Genomic DNA, 8,224 nt, shown 5'->3' on the forward strand with positions numbered 1-8,224 from the left:
TCCTGCACATTATGGGGGGACTCGCGGACCATCTGACGGGATTTTTGAGAGTAAAAGGAGTTAGTGACATTTTGGGGGGTCCGCCCACCTCTATGTTGCCATGCTTTGCGGCAGGTCACCGCGTTGTTGTCTCCGGCGCCGTTGCGCATGAGGATGTTATGTATAGGAGGGAAGAGGGTGTCTGGGGGGGGAGGTGGGGGATATATACGAGGACGAGAAGAGAAAGGGAGTTGTCAGACAGGCGTTGCAGACTGTATGCAGCGGGGGAACATCAGGAAAGCTCTCGCACATTTCTCATACAAAACAAGGGTTTTGCAGCAGCCCCGGTGAACAAAGGACCGCGCGGTTAGTTTCGCGTACAGACTCCCCAAGATGTCCTCGACAGAAGCCACGCCTGACGGCGTGGTTGTACTACAACACAAAGACTCAAACTGCAGTTATAATACTAACATTAATTAAAATCCATAATAATACAGCCACAACATTTAGTCCGACTTACACCTTTGTGTAGATGTTTTAATGTTTCAAACAGGTCCTGCAAAGTATCTGCAACTTAAATGGACATTAAAACCTGGATATTTAAATGTGCTCACTTACTAAATAAAATCAGAGACACAACAATATGTGCAGATGTTTCATGTGTAAGTATTTACAGTAAGAGTGGTGAGTTATTATTACACTTGGGTCACCACCTTAAATTAAGCACTGAGGATAAATCAAATGTAAAATTATATAGTGCTGAACAACAACTGAACAACTGATGTCCATGTTTTCAGCTTCCTGAAAGTGTCAGTTTAACTCAAGCCTAGCCTGTCATTACCATCTGTGCATATGCATGGTGGGATGTACAGTCAGTATGTGTTGCGTAAGGCTACCTGAATGACAAGGCATACTCTGGGGATGTTTACTCTGAGAAAACAACTAGATGCTCCTCAGCTTCACCACCACCACCACCACATTGTTTCTCTGCTTCACAAGGAAATATAGATAACTTTATAAATATGTGTACAGGGAAATGCTGAAGTTTATGTTCACGTATCTGGACACATGTTTATGTGGAAACTGCACTTAGATATAAATTTGTGTGAAGTAGTCCCCAAAAGAGGTGGTGAAATATCAGTGCTTTTAACCCCTTTTATTAAATTCAGTTTATTATTGTCCATCATATGTTTTCCTACATTTTAATTGGGTTAAATCTGTAATAACAAAAACAAAAGCACACCCAGTCTTGCAGGCTTATAAGACAGACTGAGCGTGGCATGTGACTCTTCAGAGAGATCTAGCATGAATGTTTTAGCATTTGTAGTGAGAACACCTTCTGCTTTTACACATAGCATGGAGCAGGAAGATAGAGCAGGTATATTTACGTGTATAATCAAAGTCTAGACGTGCTCTCTGAGTGCCAATCGAGAAGGGGTTCATTCCCCAAGGGCGTGTTACAGATGAGAAGTCACAGGGAGACTCTTGGTATGAACCCAGGATTAAAACATCCCCCACTCCACCCAATAACATGAATTAAAAAATAAATAAATAACAGCAGGAGGAGAGCATGATGGCGTGATCCATGAAGGACCAGAGGGTGTGCCCAGGGGGTCTGCCCCCAATCCCCACCCAGTGGAGAGGCCAGAGGATTGGGTGAGGGTATGGTTGTGATGGGGACGAGCACCACACAAGGACCAGCCTCTAAGTGGTGCACCGAGTATGCCAGTGTGTCCAAGAGGTCGTCTGGCTCCATTAAAAGGGGTCCGCTGGGAGTCCTGAGCCCCAATCAATAAAAGGCCTGGATCTGGGATATTGTTTCCCCCTTCAACACACCCCTCTCTGCCTGCATATGTGAGTTTGGTGTGGCCTGTTGGAGGTTGATTGGTGATGCTGCTGTGCCACATAACCTCTGTGACCCTGAACTAAACCATCTCTAGCTCTGAATGGACCGCAGCAGGTCTGGTTTTCATTCAGACACTGCCTATAGCTGTGGGCTACAATTGTCATTTGTATGCCTGTGTTTCTGTGCAATTGTGTGTGTGTTAGCTACAGGATACTTTTGAAACCCAGAGTGCTGAGGTCATGTTACTTGCACGTGAAAAACTCAATGATCTTGACCATCTGTTCATCACAGTAGTGCTGTTTCTTTTTTTTTCCTCTGATGAAAGGCTGAGTGGCATCTTTGGGGAGACGCTGTGGTTTACTGTGCCGCAGAGACACACACCAACCTCTTTGTCCAAGAGCCCATGCAAATATTGCTTTCACCTATATGGACAGTATCCATCTTTTAAAGAGGGCAGGATAAATAGGCTGTATAGACATGTCTGAGAATCCCTAAAGGACATCCTTTTGACTTCCATGACCAGATGTCCCTTTCAAGACTTTTCTGGTGCCCTGCTGCCACTTGAATGAGGTTTGTGTGAGCACAAAGGGACATGTTGGCTAAGCACCACGTGCTGATGCCATAGTGAACGGGCTCTCAGGGATGATGTAAGACCTCATGCAAATGATACCACGTCTTGTGTTCATAAGCTGATGAGAGCGCCGAAGTCTATCAGCTGAACAAATGATCATGCAGTTCGCGCACGGTCCAATTTGTGTGTGGGGTTTTCCCATCTGAATCTTTTTTTCTTATATTTGTTTTGTTGTTTGCTTTTATTTGTTGTGAGTTCTTTTTTTCCTCAGATTGAGGATTGAGATTTCTTTGAAGGGAGGACAGGGCAAGGCAGCAGCAGACAAACTGCACATAATGACGGTACAATGAAAGAAAAGAAAACAAAGAAAGGACCTCATCATATTTAACCAGCCAAGCGTTTCTATAACCTTATGCATTATCAAGAGTTTGTTGAGGTTTTGGTGCAGTTTTAGCATCGAGCAGGGAATCAGATAATGAGGTGTTTTCCTCTCAAACTCTGCTCCATCTTTAGAGTAACTCAGCAAAAATCCCAACACTAAGCATCACTTTCATTACCAAAAAGTGAAGCTCTGTGTGTATAATGAAATGTGTGCTATCCTGGCAGTGTTAGAATTCATTTTCTTTGAATAATCTGAGACATGTGTTGACCTCATACTCATAAAAGAATGAGGTCTTTTTATTCACCTTTTACAACGTATGTTGATTTGCTCAGAGAGCAGTATCCTAATCTGCAAGAACACTCTATCATCTATAATCAGCCAGGTGTTTATTCTATAAAATGTGGAAATATACAAATGCATCCAACTTAAGAGGATATAAAACTCTGAGAAACAGTAACTCATCCCATTTGAGAAGCTGGCACCGGGGAATGTTTCACAAATCTGCTGCTTAAATGAAAAGTCGATCATAAAAATCACTGCTACTGAATTCTCTGATTAATTAGCTAATTGTTTCAGTCCTACTGTGTAAGTGAATATGCTTGCTGCAAATCCTCTGGTGTGATGAACATGTCGACTCTTTTTCCGTAACCCCGCCAACAGTCAGGCAAGTACAGTCTCTCCTCACCTGCTGTGAAATACGCACATGCATATGAAGCGGATGACCCACACACACACATACGTATGTACACGCTCTCACCTCACCCTCTGACAACAAACACACACACATGCACTGGGATGTTGTGATTGGGAGAGCTGGTGTCAGCTGGGAATATGAGTCAGGTAGTATGACTTCATTGCTTTTTACGGGTATTAGGTCATCTCTCACACTCACTTTCCCTATTTACACCCTCCCCTCCTCCCCCCATCTGTCTCTCTCTAATCACATTGATGCTGTGCAGCAAGTGACACGCCTAGTGATGAGTAAGGCTAACCTCACCACTTACTTCCCGTACGATGATGATCTTATACATGTCACAGCGAGCTTTGAACTCAAGAGTTCTGCTCAGTCCTCATCCGGCCCTCTTTTTATTAAATGTATGGCAGACAGTGTAATTCAGATGTTGCTGCTTTTCCTCTACATAATGAAGAACCTTTTTTATTTTTAATCTGGAAAATGATGTGATGTAAATGATGTAAAACTATTGAGAGTGTGGATAGAGGTTTGGTGAATTAAGAAAGTTTTTTTTTAACACTTTAACATTTTTATAATAACTAATAAAATTAAAAAGTCAATACACTTTAAACATTTTGTGGTTTTTCAGACTTGTATTGTACAAATACTGCACTAATGTATAATTTATACTTCTTTAATTGGGTATTTACATTGGACACTTCAGTATCTGGTAACCAAGTGTTACCTCAACATCCTAGTGGGGCGCTTTAGCAGGTAAATTTTAATTTTGTACCAAAGCATCAAAACGTGTTAATCTTTGTTTGTAGGATTGTGCAATCATTTCAGAGATACAGATGACAGACTAATACTGCCCTGAAGGTGCAGTATTACCACAGTAAGCGTGGGTACATTCATTCTCCTTCATTCTTTGCTTTGTCAGAGATCACGAAGCCTCCAAGTGACCCACAGTACTGTTCCATCACTTATGAACGTTATGAATGTAAACAAACCATTTACTGCTCCGTAACATAGGTCGAGTAAAATTCATGTTCAGCTGTTACATAATGATAAGCTCTGTAAAATATCTCGAGCAGTACACTTCAGTTGTTTTTAATTTGTGTTTTTGTTTGTATTTAGAATGAGTTTGGGATCACAGGGAATTACACTGACTGCACCATTCAACTGAGCCATCTGTACAGCTCGATAGTGGCAGTCGTGCTGGTATAGTTGCCTTGAGGAATAGTTGTATGATGCTCCCTGACTGCCAGTTTAATTAAATTATCAATTCATGTAAAACCCAGCTTAGGTCAGTATATCAATCACTGCCAAACGTTGGGGTCTGTGCAGTCACAGGTCCCCTCAGGTCCCTCCAGAGGGTACAGAGTGAAATTAATAACATTATTTCATTAATTTCAAGCTTTAAACAAACGCGTGTCAACAACTGTTGTTGTAATAGGTGTCGGAGTTGTGATGAAGAAAAAACAATTTACTCAAGTGACAAAGATAATAAAATGAAATCAAGATCTGGTGGTGGAGGACGGCGCAGTAAATTAAGCTATTTGTAGCAAGAGAATGTGAGATAAAAACCCTGTATTGACACAATTTTAAAGTGAAAGTATGTGAATAACCTGTAAATAAATGACCTAAAGCATCACAAGTACAATAATTAGCCTGTGTGGATATTACACTTTTCTCAAATTTATTATTTTGGATTATTACTCGAGTATGTTCTTGTAGTTTACTTGTAGTATGATTTTATGCAACCAACCCAAACATTATGCTTCATTACAGAAGTAAATATTGCACTTACACTTCACTCCATAACAATCATTTGCCAGATGAATTACACACTAATTAATTCAAATTATAATCACCTGATTAATTATGATTTCTTATAAATATTACAATACAATATTCCTATGATAATATACAGTATATCCATCCTGTAGAGTGACTTTTTTACTTTTAGTACTAATTTTGACACTAATACTTTTACTTAAGTAAGATTTTACTCTTGCTCTTACTTTAAGTAAATATCTTTGCGCTTCCACCACTGATTTCTATTAGCTACTGATGCTAATGATGTAATTTAGTTTGGGGGAAAGTTAAATTGAATTTTATTACAGTTGGACAGTCTGTAAGAAATATTATACTTTATAAGCTTGTCCTATATTTTGTTTGTACAGTTTTAATTTGTTAAGCACATCTGTCTGATCATTATAGTGCAGAAGTGCCATCTGTCCATCCTAAACATTGTGGAGGGAAAGTGTAATTGGAAAAACTCAAGTAGAAGTACCTCAGAATTTACAGTATTAGGCCTACGGTGAGTAAATGTACTTAATTACATTGCACCGCTGTGGATAAGTGACCAGTTTATTTAGATTTTGGTGCCAGGCCAGGACACATTGGATGTATTTCCAACTGCAGCTGCCTTTACTAAAATCCTCAGCAGCTAGAAGTGATCTCACAGGGTAATTGTGGTCGCCAGGTGGCGCCTGCAGGCTGCATTGTAATTAGCAGACTAATCAAGTGTGTTGATCTGCAGGTGGCTGCTGGCTCGGCTCGGTCGAGCTCTCCCCGACTGATTTGTTTAAAGCAAACCCAGCCCAGTGGATAATACCATGATTAACTGGACTGTCGACATTTGGAAAGGTCATCAGTGACTGTGGACAAGGGGGGACATGTTTTAAACGACGGCAGAAAAGCTTCATTCTGTCCAAAGAGTCCAAGGTAAGACGTTCAGACTGCTGAAGCCCAGTGTCGCTGTTTGAAACTGGGGTGTTGTTTTTAGTGCCTGATTTTTTTTTTTAAGGATGCAGGAACTCTGTGACCCATGTTCCAACACACACAAGTTTTTTTTTTCTTGATTCAGTGTGCCAGCCAGCGGATGGCGCTTCTTGTCTTTCCTGTGGCCTGGTCCGTGTGAATGACTTGACGTCATAGCAGAGCGCAGGGAAGACAGGGGGCGCCAGAGAGGCGGAGTGGGGGGGTTTGCTCCATCATTCATGAGATAAACAAACAGGGACAGCAGGTATTTACACCCAGCTGCCTGCTTTTCAGGTACACCCACGCTGTGCAGCATGCATGCTGGCTGTAACTCCTCAGAGGGTGTGTGAGGGTTTGGTCCTTTGCTTTAGTTGCATGCAGTAATGCATGTTTCTTTCCAGGCTATAAATATGTCACCGGGCTCTAATTCCCTACATTTTTTACACAAAGACATGTTGATTGATTACCTTAAAAAGAAACTAGGGCAGATTCATTAATGATAATATCACCTTGTTGAAAATATTCAACTTCATAATGGCTTGTTGAATACAGAGGGTTGTATTTAGCTCCCATCTCTTTTATTGTATACATGTTATATTAGAAGCAGCAGTGTAGTGTGCATACACTATATGAATACTTGGAGATAGACTTGGTGTGTTTGAATATAAGCATTGAAAGCAGCCTCATCAGATTCTTAATAATTCCTAATAATTTATATAGTTGGGTTGCTCTATTAATAGCATAACAATTCATCATGTCAAATTTGCATCATATGTATCTAACTATAATGGGGTGGAAAGCACAATATTTGCATTTAAATATGGTGTTGTAGAAATATAAAGTATTCAAAATCATTCCATTTATTGCACTTAAATACAATAAAGCACACAGTCTGTCCCAGCCACTTTATTTTTATTGAGACAGCAGTAAGTACAGGGTGGGGAGACGGTGTCAAAAGCAACGCATGTGGCTACAGAGCAAAAAATGTCTTATTTCTGTCATGACAAATTGTATGAGTAAATTGTACCATCTCCAGTTTCCTTAATTTCCTTCTGGGAGAGTAACTTCCTCAAACAAACTTCAAACCTCTGATCGTCCGTCATGGTTTATCTGTGTAGACCCACCCAAGAGCAACAGTCTTTCAATAAAGATAAGAGTTTGTCACATATGCACTTTATAAAACCCTATCAAACACATTTACATGAGGCTTAAGCCTGTCTGGATCATTTTGCCAATAATTTGCTTGGTTTAGAGAAACAAAAGCTCATAAAATAACTTTTATTTGACATTAAACAATGTGCTTGTTGATAGAACATCAAATGAATATAGAGGTCCACTGAAAAAAACAGCCAAACAATTAAAAATAAAAGTTTAGTGTAGTTTCTGTGCGTAACAATTTCCAAAATCCAGACTCTTATGCATTGGGCAGAGATATGGTAACAGTTCTTTAATGATTAACACACATGTGTGAACGATAGACGGTAAAGATAAGACTGTGAGAGACTTTATATTTAAGGCTGCCGCTGAGGAACAGAGCAACACTGATACAAACTCATAATCAGTTTACGTTTCTAAGCAACTGGGAGGTAGTTTGTCAAGTGAAAGATTAATGCTCATGTGAAATGTCAAATTATACAAATTAGTTCTCATTATTTCACCACGTTATCAAAAAAAAAAATTCAGTCGACCTGAGATAAAAGGGTATAGTCCATCTGTGCATAAAATGGAGATAAGAAAATGGTGATAGGGAAGTGAGATGAAGAGGACAAGCGGTGGATGTACTGCAGTGAATGCTGCTCTTTCAGGTGTTGAAATCGGAATAGGTGGCCTAGTATAGTAGACACGTTTTACTGTAGTAGCCTACAGGTCTCCACACCAAACACTGTCGCAGTAAAATATTGTTTTTTCTCCCAGGAGAGCTGCAAGTCAGTAGCTCCTAAAGGGGAATTAAAACCTCTAGATAGCACAATGGGCACGCCTTGTGGTTTTTCAGCACCTTTGGAATGC

Source organism: Anabas testudineus, chromosome 16, assembly GCF_900324465.2.
Source record: "Anabas testudineus chromosome 16, fAnaTes1.2, whole genome shotgun sequence".
Taxonomy (NCBI): Eukaryota; Metazoa; Chordata; class Actinopteri; order Anabantiformes; family Anabantidae; genus Anabas; species Anabas testudineus.